Source organism: Leptinotarsa decemlineata, unplaced genomic scaffold (genome assembly GCF_025532065.1).
Source record: "Leptinotarsa decemlineata unplaced genomic scaffold, Ldec_3_MD MMD2_tig00026328_RagTag_RagTag, whole genome shotgun sequence".
NCBI classification, from domain to species: Eukaryota; Metazoa; Arthropoda; class Insecta; order Coleoptera; family Chrysomelidae; genus Leptinotarsa; species Leptinotarsa decemlineata.
In genome coordinates this window covers 24,723,220-24,738,630 of record NW_027412688.1, presented here as the reverse complement: position 1 = coordinate 24,738,630, position 15,411 = coordinate 24,723,220, and the positions used below count along the sequence as shown (strand labels likewise).

Here is a 15,411-nt window from a genome sequence, read left to right as displayed (position 1 = left end):
CACCCAACTGGAATTTTCAGTAGTTTATATGACAGTAACTTTTCAGTTTACTCTTCATTAATCTGTAGCAGATCCTCTATGAATTTAGCTGTATTTTTCAGATTGACTGTTAACGAATCAAAAAAAAAACTAAGAAACACTACTGCTAAAGAGGAGTCATCAATTACCATGAAGTTTTCACGTGGAAAAACTTCTAAGAAAGTACATAAACTGAAGAGAGAAAAAAAAAAGATGATGTATTGATTAAATTATCAATACTAGGTTAAGGAAATTGTCACGGTGATTCTCCATATTAGTTGTTTATTTGATTTCAAACTTTCTGGCAAAAATAATAAGCGAAAAAATCAAATCTCCTTAAATTGAATTCAATTATATGAAGTACTTATTAGCATAAAAAAAGTCAAAGCTTTAATTCACAACTTCAGAAGGTTTGAGAATCACTAGAAAAGCAGTTGATATGTCCTCCATGTTATCTCAAGAATTTTTTCCATAATTTTGTGTATGTACTTGACAGTGGGATGGTAGCCTGGTGGGTTGGCGTGGGTGATTTGCTCTACCCACTAATCGACCGCTGTGTGAACCGGTGGTTCGAACCGCAAGGCCGGACGATCGATTTTCACTCCCTATCGTCCAACCCGTGTTAGGAATTACACGTTGAAAGGTAAAACATGCTTAGCTCGCACAAGTTTTGACTTTTGAGAGTTGTCGTTCGTAGGGGGGCGACAGCTGGTTAACTGAAAAAACAACAGAAATGTTCATTAAATACACACAAGAAGGATAAACGTCGCCTAACCACTCAAAATTCTTTTCCGCCAACATAAAATTCCATTTTAATTTCAATTCAGTATTGGAAGAATATGGTTATGATATACCTACTGTTTGATTGACTGCTCTCACTCGAAAAGTTTGTAATTGTCCAAAACAGTTGTCTTTCATATATGTTTCAAGAAAAAATCTCTAAAAACAGATTTAAATCCCAAAAAATGAGTTAAGATCCAATACTTGAATTTCAAACTTTTATTTTTTGTGGACAGATTCTCTAAAACTGAAAGAAGTTAAATCATAAGTCATATGTTCTGTTAGATTTGGTCACCAAGTTTGCCTTGTGTTCCGTGAGATATTAAATGCTTTGTAGCTATTATATTGAATCAGGCCTAAACAAGCTAATAAACATGACCATCAAAGTAAGACGATATCTGCATTTTTCATATTCCGAGTAAGGCAAATATCTTCTGAAATAGGAAGAAAACGGTTGAAATATTGAAATTTTGCTTTTGAAATCCCAGCAGACAAAACCCAAACTATTTTTTCAAAACAGTATTCTGATTATATTGAAAATGAGTATTCTGATTATATTGAATTCCTTGGTGAATTGATTGCTCCAAATACACACATCTGTCGTTATCAGATCATTGAGTCTACTCAGGGCACATGATTTAGGTTATCAAAGTCTAGAACATAAGGGCCTGAACGGTCCAGTTTTCCTTTTTTTCTATTCTGATTATACAGAGTAATACGCCAAAAAATCATCAATTTTCACAATCTAATGTCCAATTGCACGATAGTTGTAGAGAAAAGAATGAATATAGGTACACTTGTTTTATAAAGAATGGTAATCTTCTCCCTTAATTTTGCCACCCACTTGAAAAAAGACGATTCAAAATAATGGCGACTCCTCTCCATTCATACAAATTGAAATAGGGTTATTTATTGAAATTAGGTTATTTATTATTATTCTGTTGGTGAGAGAATGCTATCATAATGTTTTGCAAATTGTTCATATCATGCTTGATATTATCATTGATGTGTTTTCTATCCATGTAATATATTCCAGTAGCTCTCTTGTGAATTCCTTTCAAGAGGATATGAGCCAGAGAAAATGAGAAGCAAATATTTGGAAACTTGTATGTAATAGATCATAGATAGGTTATTAATTATTTTTCGTACTGGCTGTGTCATGTAAGATCCTATAAATATTTCATCTTAACAAAATTCACTCTGCCCAACTGTTACTGTTAGATTGTTAACCACTCTTGTTACGAAAAATTTGCTGGGCAACTTCGTAATAACCTTGAATACTCTTGCTATACCTAATTCTGGAAGCAGTGAATTCATGCTCATTATATCTGTAATTTGTCAAGAGTGATCAATGTTGTCACTTTCGGGAATAACTATTGTAAAAAAAACTAATCAATATAGTTTATTGTATGATTTTCGCTAAAGGGTTTTACAAAAACCGCGACACGTGTCGATTTTTTTTTTAATATGAATTTTCATCAAGTATCGGCCAGTTCTATTCAATCAGTAACTATTATTTTTAAAAAGCCATGCCATAAATCGTATTGCATCCTTTATCTTAGTAGTTTCAAAACCGCCGGACTGGCAAGGCTGTCAGCTGTTAAATATCTGCCCTCTGAAATGTAATCTATTTACTGAAAAGTTTGCCACTTACGAATATGGATCGTTTAACGAAAGAAAACGGGTAAAAATTGTTAAAACTTTCTAAAAGTGTGATGATTCAAACGTGGACACTTTTCTAGTATTACGGGGTGATTATGGTCGTCATAGTCGCGGATAATCCCCTAACGTTAGAGCATTCGAAAACCAACATTCGTCAAGTTGTCGCCGAGGTAATTCCCGAAATGTGCGAAAAAAACGTCGGAAACTACCTCAAAAAGATCGACTACTGCGATAATGGCAAGGTCCAAGTATTAATGATGAAATAAAAAGTGTCAACGCTTTATGTGTATTTTATTCATCTTTACTTTCAAAACTGAAAAATGGATGACGACTTATAACACTGAAAATGTTCAATATGGTGGCTATTCTGTTTATTAACTATAGGTACATTTGTTTTCATCTCTTAGAAATAAACATTGCAAGGAAAACTATATATAATTAAGTTATAATAATTCAATGTCGTAGTGTACATAATCAACATATTCCATATTTTTTTCAAAAATAAAACCCACAAATAAATGAATAAAATTCAATCTTAAGTGGTCGATTTTCTGGAACTCAAAAACGCGTCTTTAGGCGTCTTTATATGGTGCAAGAATTAGGCATTAATTCAATGAAATGAATGAAAATATGATCATGAATTTCCACAGAATAAGCAAGTCATCAATTACACAAATTAGGCATTACTAAGTTCCAAGAGATCTTTGAAATAAGTTGGTGCAAGTTACCATGAAAGGCAAAGTTCCCCGTGTGTTAAGCTTGTTAGCTTGGTTTGTGAAATGGTGTACAAAATTTACTATCAGATGTCTACTTCAACGTTGCACCGCTGATTATGTGTATGACTTTAAGCTCATCAGTAATCACAAAAAAATACCTTCGAGATTCTGGACGCCTTCTCGTCATAGAAAGCTTTGGTACGTAATGTGGAGTTCAGCTATGGATCTTCTTTCTCTAGCTACTATTACCTGGCTGGACTCTAAATTAAACACAAATGCGAACCAAACTCTTGAGTATCAGAAGCGGCAAATCTACTTCCTAGGAGAAAATAAACTGCCACGGTACAGATCTGCGTGACTGAATATAATGTATTGTCAGGTATAGAGCTGACTCACGGATGTTTTTTTATGAGCAGGTTGCTACGGTTATTAAGATGGGAATTTTGTACCCTGGCCATCTGACAGCCTCGATATCTACCAATCGATTGGAATCACTTCAGTATGTCATTACGGTTGAAGATATTCCAGAATATGGTCCGCAAGTACGATTCCAAAGATGCGTATTCCGGCCTGGATGACTACAGGTCACTTGAGTGGATGGGGAGAGAGTCTCTTGGCTGGTGGGTGGAGTTAGTACCTATCCTGCAGCCATAGGAAGGCGCCTTTCTGAAATGCGTCATAGGGCACACAGTTGTGTTGCTTACAACTTTATGGAGGAGGTCTTAAATTGGCCACCGATCAGGTTCTCACCAAATTGAAGAAAATGAACTGTCAATCTTGGAATACTATTCTTCACAAAGTAATTTCAGACTCTGGTCTCACTCTTACCAGCTGACCTAAAAACTAACTCGTCAAGTAACTAAATGGCTTTGTTGTTGTTACGAAAGTGAATTTATTTGGTTGAGTTTCGATAACAGATATGAGCCACAAAAAATACTCTCGGATTGTAGTGGAGGGTCTAACAGACCATTTGCAACTACTCGGCTACCTCTTCTTACCGTCTATTCCCTTCCAGACTGAATACAACTGAAAATTTACGTCTAAATACAGTTGAAAATTTTGTGGAAATCAGTTAAGTAATAGTAATCAAAATGTATTCAAATAAGAGGGCCAAATTTTGGGAAGAAGTTGTCAAAGCTGTCAGCAATATTATAGAAACAACTGATTGTTTTTACGTGTAACACAATTTGGATACTTTATAGACCGTTGTCGAAAAAGTGTTCTATGCTGGTAGATTCGATTCAAGTAGATAAATTGTCTCCCACGATATTATTGATTTGGACAAAATTATTACAGATTTGAAAAGGCGTTCGTAGTCGAAAGAGGAAGTTGATGAAATATATTGTTTACATGTAGGTAATTGATGACTTATTCATTATTGAATATATGCGTTCGATTAAGATAGGAATGTATATTCCTATCTTTATCAATCGCCAAATCTTTTTGAACTGGAAAGGTTATCATGAATTTTATTCTAAACCAAAAAAATATACCGGAGTTAGGGGCCTTTTCCACCTGTCAAATTTGCCATGAAACTGATTCGTTATTTAACAATTATCGCACTTGCATTGTTACTGCCTTAGTAGGAAAAAATTGTACATTAACTACTGCACTATTAACAGAAAAAACACTATATAATTTTTTTGACTGCAGACTATTGTTCATTCATTTATATAGTAGGTATTTCTGATTCACTGTTTGGAACCTTTGGTGTAGTAATAAATATTACTAGAGTTTAGTCCCAACACCAAAGCGTTATTTTCAACACCTCGACACGTGTTTCGATCACCAAGTGATCATCTTCAAGAGGAAGATTGAATACCTCTTTCCTCTTGAAGATGATCACTTGGTGATTGAAACACGTGCCGAGGTGTTGAAAATAACGGTTTGGTGTTGGGCCTAAACTCCAGTAATATTTGTATAGTAGGTGCCTGATTTTTTCAATTCTCAATTTTGATATTTAATAAGTTGAAATAATATTTTTTCATTGAAGGTCCATAGTTGACGTGTCTTACGCAAGTCAGAGTACTCGTTTCAGTACGAATCTTCAAACCTCTCGGAAAATTATGAATATTGTTCCCACAGTTCAGGAATGTGGGACTTTTTTGGAAATTCCCTCCTCTTTTTGTACTTTTTTTCAAATTTCAAACAGTTTTGAGATAGAAATTTTTTGGCTTTCTACTTCTCCATCTTTATACAAAAAAATGTGGGAATCTTCCAAAAATTAGTTTCTCCTACAAATATATCCCTTTCAATTTGAGATATTTGCGTAAAACCGAAGCCTATTATTTTCAGTTAATTGTTTATAACTTTTTGCAATTTTCGCAAGCGGAATTTTTTCAAAAATTATCTAAACGCTATTCCGAATCGAATGACACCTCGTTCATTGATTTCGGAGGCGGAAAAAAGTTTGACCTGAAAGGCATTGGTGAACTAGATTAATAATAATAATAATAATAATTTATTCCCCTCTTGTTTTACATCATTGTACATATGACACAGTGCAGAAGAGTATTTCGAACGAGCATTTTGAAAAACGGATCGTACTTGGCTACGGTCTTGAAGAAATATATGTATAGTGGAGAAAATTTAACATTCCTACTTATATTAGAGGACACCTTGTACTATATCGATTGTTTCAGAAGTCAATCAACAACAATAATATATTTCACGTTTCAAGACTCCTATTAGAATGTTCTTTCGGGCTCTGTAATATGAAGGAAGGTCTTGAGAAGGAACTAGACATCATCAAAAAAGATCTTCAACGGAATGGTTACTTCAAAGCGATGGTAGAAAAGACTGGCTGAAAGACATCAACAGCCTCACAAGGAAGTGATGCCGCCACAACCAGTGCTTGCACTGGTCAGAGGATTATCGGAAAGGATAAGAAGAATTGGTTCCAAGTACAACATCAGAACCTGCCTCAGATCCGGTAACACTATCCGTAGCAGCCTCACGAAAATCAGACCATCAAACGCGGACTGCGATTCCAAGAATTGCATTTACCGGATACCCTGTGAGTGCGGAAAATCCTATATTGGTGAAACTATAAGAGGCCATTGAATGTTCGCATTGACGAGCACAAGAAACACACACACAGCGAGGGAAAACCAGCAAATCAGGAATAGCAGACCATGTTTGGACCCATCAACACAACATCGAGTGGTCCCAAGCTGAGATCATACACAGAGAGGAACATTGGTTTAGGAGAAAATTCAAGGAAGCAGCATACATGTTGTCCAACAACGTATTCAGCCAAGTTAACGTAGAGATACGCAACGTATGGAAACCTATCATCAAGCGAAAAATGGCCAACTCCCGCCAAACGGTCATCTCCCACTAAACCAGTGAAGCGGAAAATGGAAAGCAGGGATAAGTGAAAGTACTCGAACGACCTATAAATAGTCATCTCTCAAAGATGACTATTTATAGTTCAGTCATCACCCGAAGACAATTGTAGATACTAACAATCGAAACGTCGTGAACTAACGTGGCTTGGAATCTCTTAACTTTTCATTTTCATTTTTATTTCTTCATTTTTTGTTCAATCGTTCTATTTTTACTTGTATTTTATTTCACTATTATTTCATTTCAGGTTATTTTTGCTTAATATAATTGTTATTTTCAGCTATTCATTTTTAGTTCTTCTTTATTAGTTGTTTCAGGGATTTCAAAACTTTTTATATATTAGACAATGGAAGTCCGAACTAGTGAAATTCATCATGAAACATTGTCAATCACCTTCAAACAAACGTTTTTCAGGTAACCTGCAGAGTGAATTTTAATGATTAAAAAGAAAGTTGGTATCAAAATATGTCAGTACAGGCTGGGTGTTTTATTAAAAAAATTGAATTTTTGATTGCCTCCACTTGGACAAATAACTCAGCATATGAGAAAATAAGTGATGGAATCAGCCGATACTTGATGGAAATCCATAATATTCAAATAACACTTAAAAAAACGCAACACAATAGCTCCGTCAGGCGTGTTTATACAATAAAGTGTTTCTTGAATATAAGAAAATAAGAATGAGATGAAGTATGGAATGATCAAAATAAAATTCAAATTAAATTGAAATATTGGTTTCTTCCAGAGCAATGGAATGAGTGAATCTTATCGATTCACCTGGTATATGTGAAAATTATGTAGATGTGTATCAAAGTGAAGTGATTTTGCTGTTTATTTAATTAGTATATTTTTGACAATATTCATTCTTGGTACGGATATGAACTACTACTAAATAGAAGAAAAAGCTACTGCACAATTCCATAATAGTAGGCACTCAATTCTCAGAAATATTATTACATTAGAACGAAAACATTGTTGTCGAGGTTTTGTGATTCTTTATATTTTCTCATCATTTTTCCTCAATTGTTCAGTATAATTAAGGCAAACAAGTTTTTCATTTCTGAGAATTTGCCTATACTATTTTGGGGTTATAGTGCAGTAGTTGTTATTAGTATGCAGAAAAAACAGTGTTGGGTGAGGAATAGTGAAATTTTTTTTTTCGTTTTTGAAAATTTCAACTGGATATAGCTCGAAAAATACATGTTCAACCAAAAATGTAGCAATATGTGGAAATATTTGATTCAAGTTGAAAAATGCAAATTTAAAAACCCATATAGTGTGCTAAATTGATTAAGGCTTTCGCGGACAAGATTTTCAGTGTTACGATCTTTGTTCGGGTTTCAAGGCCGTCATGATTTGGAACTGTATCCTAAAGTTTCGCCAGTACGAGTGGCTGGCTTCCTCAGAGGTCTATTCATCCTGGTGGTTCACCGGAGTCATCGGTCGTAGTCTGTCTGTCTGTTTTCTGTTTTTCTGTTAACCAGCTGTTGCACCCCTACAAATGACAACCCTCAGAATTCGAAACTTGTGCGAGCTAAGGATTAACGAGGTCTTACCTTTTAACGTGTTGTTCCTAACACGGTGATTCTTAGTGTATCGTAACACTGAAAATTTCGGCCGCGAAAGCCTCAATCAGTTTAGCACTATTTGGGTTCACCGACGACCGATGACTCCGGTCAACCACCAGGATGAATAGACCTCTGAAGAAGCCAGCCACTCGTGCTGGATACATTTCCAAACCACGACGCCCTTCAAACCATATATGCTGTTTGGAAATAATAAAATTCATATACTGTTTTATGGAGCAACCAATTCATTGAATAATTACTTCTATATTTTGTTTATTACGTACTTCTATGAACAGGCTTTTAGCAAAACCATAAATGATGAAGACATTCAAGTAGGTATATTTTATTTTTACTAGAATTATTTTTGTATATATGCAAACCCTAGTTTTCAAAACTAAGTAATTTTATTTTTTCGCACACCAGTTTTCAGTTCACTAGTGTTCTGACGCTGTTTTGGTAGTTTTCTGAAAATTTTTTAGACCGTTTTCCAAATAACTGTTTTTGAAAGCATTCATTCATTTTGCTCTGTCAAATTTTTAAATTTTTTTGTCCAGTTTTTCATACATGCGCCTCCCGGTGTAACATTCTGTACAACTGAAATCTGTTTGTTCACCTTTTTCTATTTTTATTGCAAGTTTTTTCACGTTGTATGTAGGTATGTCTAGTCATTTGGTGCTTGTGATAATGCGTAGCGGACGCTAGAAAATGAAAATATCATATCATTTCCCTATTGACTTCTGATATGGGTATCCAATAAAAGGAAAAGTGACGTGTCATTAATATGACGCATTGACGAGCTGGATAGCTCAAAACTGTAATGATGATGCATTAGCATAAATTGATAGATGAAAACTGAAAAATGTAAAATAAAAAGATAACAAAAAAGTACGAACCAATAGCACATCAAGCTTTCAGAAAAATCATACCTAAATTGAATTGCAAAAAAATTTTAATCTTTGATAAAAAATTCGATTAGTTAGTTACGATCAATTTTTACTAAAATTAAATCTGTATTCTGAGAAAAACTTATTTTATTCTGCCTAATACCTTCATCACTGAAGTTCGCATCAATGAAGGCTTATTTCAAAAATGATCTTTCAGATTTTTTTATATTTTTTTCCAATTTTGTTTTCTGTAATAACTATTTTTCTGAGATTTCAATGTTATTAGCAAAAATAGGCCCAATTGAATGTTTCGAAACTCGGGGAGAGCATTGATTTCGTTGGTAGCCCTATATATATACATCTGCGAAGGAAAACAAATTAATCAGGAACAGTATCCTTAAAATTCCCCGTCCTTGACAGAAATCTTATCGGGTCTTTCGATAAGATGAATCGTCTATATTTATAACAGATCACTTGAAATTTGCATCGAGATAATATGAATCGCGTTAGCGAATTCTCCACCAACACCCTGCGAATTTTCCCGTAAATCGGACAGTCCGCGAACCGCCGGACGGAAACACCAAATGGTAATTGGTAGTGGAACCTGTCCAGTGCAACCCACGCTACACCGACTCGCCGGCAATAGCGCTCTGAGGAGTGAAAGTATCCACCGAACGCTCAGCCGCTGCAGACCGCGGGAAATCAAGACGACCGGTAACTCGCGCACAAAGCCAACTCGAAAGGGGTGAGTGAATAGTGAATATTTCGGGCGAATCTAGTAGACTCTTGACATCTTCGCGTGGGCACCGCGAACGATCGCTTATTTTGAATTTGACAGCAGGTGCTCGGACTGCTAGATTTCGAAGGGATCTCGTGTGTTGGGAGTTCTAGGAAGAAATTTCGTCGGATTCGGAAAGAGTGTTGTGAATCCAGTGGTTTAAATAGCGACGGCGAGACTGTGGCATGTGAGTGTTCTTTAATATCTTTTTATTTGGCATTCCTATTTGGCGTTGATATTTATTTCTAGACGTCCAATGCGGACTTTTTACTTACTAACCACCAAATAAATGAAAACGGATTCTTTCAACAAAACATTTTCTTATAAGAAATGACGTCTCGTACGAGCACGTGGGATATTATTGGACTGACAGATGACTGGGAGATTTATAGCTGAACTGTCATTAATAAGAATCCCGGAAATCATAAAAGATAATTACATTGAAGGTTTGATGGGTTTTAAAATCATTTTTCTGTTTCGAAATGGCAAGTTCATTAGTTTATGAGATGTGAATAATTAATGAAATAGGTATGTAATTACTTTGCATGGACGGCGCTGTAACTTCGACGATAATAGGCGTCGTAATGTCCAATTGTTATAAAAATTCGTAAAACAGCACCTACCCGGTGAAGAATAGGTATCCGAAAGGATAAAAATGGAATAAACAGTTTATAAAGACTCTAACAACTTTTCAGAAATGCAGGAAATTTCAAAAACATTTAATCGGACAATTCTTATTTCAAAATATGACAAATCATTAATCAAAACACAAAACAGCCAATACTGGGTGCTCCAAACTCCGATAGTTCATGAAGTCTCGACGATTTTCAATACCAATTATCCATTCATCTACATAGGATGAGCCAACTTGGAAAGTATTTCATTATTTTTTTACATAAGCAATGGTCAAAGTTTTTAGATTTTCTCAACATTTTCTTTTACTCCAAAGGACTATTATATTTCAAATAAATTGCAGGACAACGCTTCGAAACTTGTGCCAACGTTATTTTTTTAAATTTTCATAGCCTTGAAGTATAGATAGGGTAAAAATTTTCAAAAGTTATTTGGATTTCATGTTGCAGCTTATCAAATAGTTATTCATATACATCCACAATAAGCTACCTAAAGAAAAATAATCAGGATTTTCTATTCTTTTTATTGAATATAAACGATTTTAATTGATCAGTTAGCACATATTTTTTTTTAATTTGTTCAACATGTATGTAAATGAAATTAAATCGTTTCAAAATATTGTCATGTGGCAATACAATTGTGGTGGGTAAATATTAAAAATAAATGAAGGCAAATTTAGTTTTTCATTCACATACTTTTCTATTACATATTTTTAAGTATCTTTATTTGTAAAGTAGGTACGTACATTTCAACCTTTTAGTTTTATGAAAATAATTTTTGAATCAGAATCAGAAGTAGGTATATACGTATTTTGTGTATCAATAAAAACTGTGATATATATTGTTGGGTTTTTCACATCCCAAATTTTTGGTCTAAAATTGGGCCATTTTAGTGGTAGTCATATTCATAAAAAGACCGTACCTACTTCTTGCCGCACTCTGAGTGAAATGCAATATATTTTTGGCTATTATTTAAGAAGAAAATATACTTCCTGAGAAAATTGCTCATTACAGGTATTTGTATGAGACAAAAGCCTTTCTAAAAACTTTATTTATTTAATGAAAGTCATTTTTTGTGGAGGAAAATCAGTTTTTTATCGACCTTTTTTGGGTATTTTCACCTTCTACTATCTGAAAAATATGAAAATTATAATGGAGAACTTGGAGAAAGGGCAAACTTTTTACCCCGTTACGTTACTGTGTAACATCAAAAGAAAAAAAATGGACAAAAAAATTCAAAGATATATGCAGTTATTCCTTTGCCGATTATTTATTTCTCAATTTCTTCAACAGATGTCAACGGGAAAACTCAATTTACAATATTATAAGAAAAATAAATATAAAACATGAATCAACATTAGATAATTTGACGAGAAGATACAGAGCTAGCAAATTAATTAAGTTCATCCAAATCTTATTTGTTGTCTGTTATTATCATTCTATTTAGTGGTGATAGACCTGATATATGCACGATAAAGTATTTTCAATATCTTATAGTTGAAATCTTTGCATATCCTAAATGTAAAACCCAGCATTTTATAAGCTATCATTGGCAAAAGTGACTTTTGTATTGAATTTTACACCCAAATCTCTGATTTTATTAAAACGTGTTAACTGACTACTAAAGGTAGGTTTCCACCAAACGGACTCGCTTGTGACTAGTTTCGTTTTCAAAAACAGAAACAAAAAACTGGTTCTGAAAACAAACTCGGAACTGGAGTTCCACCAAACAGACTAAAATTAGTCTGAGTTGCGTGTTTTGTTGTGAAATGTTTTTCACTACACGAACAGTTTTCATCATGCCTTTTATACAATCAAATCTTTTGAGCGAAAGGAGCGAAAGCCAACAAAACCAAGATACTGGATATCATTGTTGAGAAGAGGAATAGATCATAGAAGAGGTAAAATCATGACAGATTTGATGAATGATGTCCTAGGCATGAATGGAGAACTGAGATCACCGAAATTTATACCCACCACAGATAAACCTAAGAATTTTTCTGAAAATAGGACAAAACAAAATTTTGGTACAATAGTAAATTTGTATTTGTTGACTTTGTTGTTGATCATTTCGCAAAGACACGAAATATTCATTGTGACAAAATAATCCAGCATTTTCCTGAAATATGATAGAATCCATATTGAGTGATGAAGCTGTGTTTCCAGAAGTTGTATATGAAGAATTTATAGGTTTGGTGAGTGAATAAATGCAATTTTTGATGGAATATAAAGGGATACCATCTGGACCAAAAGATAATTTGGATGGCAAGCTAAGTAGCGATTCGATTAACTACATCTGCTAAATTTGTACTAGCTACATTTATATTGACAGTTCAATTTCTGTCAACTAGATCATTATAATATATTTCATGTGGTAGTTGATATGATTTTTTTTTTCATTTTCTTTTAATTAGAGAGACAAAGTACAGCGGAGTACAATTATCGAATCTCGAATCTAATGTTGTTTACAATACTTTTTATCCAAATTAAAAAAGGAACATTTTTAGGAGAGAGTAATATTTTGGAAAAAAATCTTTTTGGCTCTCTACTTCTCCACCATTGAACAAAAAATATAGAAATCTTCCACAAACAGAAAAAAAAGACATCTACAAAAACTCTTTATAAATAAAGATATAAAAGAGCATACACAGTTTCAGTTACAAACCGGAAAAAGTCCTCAAGAATCAACTACTTTCACATGAACATTGAATTACTCGAAAATCAATGTTTCCCATTCAATTTGTACTACAAACATTTGTTATGGACTTAAAACAGATATTATTCATAGAAACGCTGTACAATATGATATATAAAAGAGTTTTAATATAGAATTCTCACCTTCTCATCCTCAAAGGTGTATTTCGAAGTTTCGGGATAAGACCCTTGTTTCATCATATTTTGTAGTCATTTTCTTTCTTCCGTCTTTTGGAAATTTTCCGCATTTTTCGTTCAATGATAGAGAAGTAGAAATCAGAAGTTTTTTTCTTCATTCACTTCGTACATTCCTTCCCAAGTCATTCAGGTGTAGGAAAATAGGAGGGTGAATATCACTGTGTTATTCTTCAGATTTTCTATCACTTTTCCAAACGCACATATTATTAATGATTTGTATATGTTCCTACACAAACAAATGAAAAGTGAATCATCAATTATTTACTTCAAATCGATTACTTTCTTGAAAAAATGCAATCATCACTCATAGATAAATAATTTCTGCAGTGAAACATCGATTGTAGTAAAAACTGCAAAAAGTATTCTTAAATAAATGATTATAAATTCTACTGATAGCTCTGAATATTGAAGAAAAATACATTAAATTCTCATCAAGCATATGAATTGAAGGTGTTTATGAAGACGATATATCAAATATTGAGTACCAAATTCCGTATCGCCACCTTCTCTGTTATTGTACAACTCTTACTCGAGGGTTTTTCAAATGAACCATGATTCCGTAAACTCTCCTCAATACGTTGAAAATATCGTTCAGATGGCTCACGCCTCTCAAGGTTTTCCTCTCGCAAATTCACACGAATCGAATGATTATTCACGTATTTGACAGTAAATTTGACAATTGTAGATATTCTGTTGATTCATGGGTCACGTTAAACAAATCAATTCGTTTCAGTTCGCTCATAAATCGTTTTTCCAATAATAAATTGATGGATGTAGCCGTTACTACGTGGTAGGAAATCATAATGAAGAAAAGGGAATTGAAACTTTTTATGTTTTTTACCACTTTTATTTGTAACTAACGTTAGTGCAGTTTCGTCCTATAAAGACAATTTCAAAGTTATACATTAAACTAACAGTGGTTTATTACATTAAACCTTATATATCACCCCTGTAGGTAATAATAGAGGCACTTGGCTTGATTGAGTACCTTAATTTACAATTTACGGTGAGTAAACTAAATCGATTTGATCATTTAACAGGTTGCACTCGTAATGTTTATGCTTGAGAATTTCCAAGGATTCTAAATGATTGAGTTTGTAACCCTTCCTTGCATAGTGCAAGATTTTCGTATTGTTTAGATTCGGGAACTTGTGGTGGCATGCCAAGGAATGGTTTAAAAATGTCGAATAATTTTTTCTTAGTCTGAAGGACCTTTCATGTTTAGCACACCGTTTTTGGAAATATCCACATTGTCTCACATAAACGCTATTACACTCCGGACACTTAAGCTTATAAACCCCAGATTTCTCCAACTTTTCCACCTTATCTTTGGCATTGTAAAGGAAAACAGATAACCAGGCATGTGGTAGGAATGCCACTTTCACATTGTTTTTTTCTGAAGAAAACCTCAATTATCTCTGTTCTTTTTCCAAAATATGTTAGAGTTACCCATTTCTTGATTTCTGGTTGTTTGACCTGAGGGTATATTAATCTGACTAACTTCTGGATAGTTGAAACCATTATTATGACCTATCTGTGTAATTATATCAATTTCCCTACCTAGATTGTGAGCACACAAAGGCAGTGAGAATGCTCTGTGCAACATCGAATTGTAAGCTGCTCCAGTACATTCTCAAAGTGCATAAGACACCCACGTCTTCCACCGATCTCCAGGACCTGATTCATAACAAAGTCAACATCTGTATGGTACTATTTGAAGTGAAATTTATGACTGTCTGGATGGAAATAATCTTTGAGATGGTAATGTCTGTAATGTTAGGTTTTCTGAAAACATTGAACTCAAATTTATTCTGATTGTGTGTAATGGTCTTTGAGTTCTTAATATATTGGTTTCTATCTTTTCGAGAATACACAAATATAGATGATGTTTTTTTTCGAGATAAACGTCGAGAAACACATGTATTGTAATACATATAGCTGAATCGATGAAAAAAAAACTAGAGGTTCGTTGCGATGAAGTTGTTTGAAATCTAACGAATAAAACGCCGCATTGCAAATTGATTCATATCAGATTAAAACAAATATGAAGCAGTTTAGAAAGTGTTTCTGTCCTGAAGGCGGTATGGCTAAAAAAAGAAATTCTACAATTTTAGTTTTTGGCGAATATTTCAA

At 33.9% G+C, this 15,411-nt stretch overlaps 1 protein-coding gene and 1 long non-coding RNA gene across 4 annotated transcripts in view; one reads left to right on the top strand and one right to left on the bottom strand.

The window, feature by feature from the left end:
• Positions 1–227: 227 nt before the first annotated feature.
• LOC141485483 (uncharacterized) lies at positions 228–13,918 on the bottom strand. Of its 2 annotated transcripts, XR_012467234.1 has the most exons (4): positions 13,764–13,918; positions 13,225–13,504; positions 877–1,232; positions 228–734 (listed from the first exon to the last, which is right to left on the bottom strand). It is a non-coding gene; the product is annotated as an uncharacterized lncRNA (long non-coding RNA). The 2 variants fall into 2 exon arrangements; XR_012467233.1 differs by having other exon boundaries at positions 228–1,232.
• Positions 9,481–15,411, top strand: part of form3 (FH2 domain-containing protein formin 3) — a 240,731-nt gene continuing 234,800 nt past the window's right edge. For both annotated transcript variants that reach the window (XM_074182296.1, XM_074182294.1), the window contains exon 1: positions 9,481–9,941. The gene's annotated coding sequence lies outside the window, so the exon portion shown is untranslated. The remainder of the gene's footprint in view (positions 9,942–15,411) is intronic.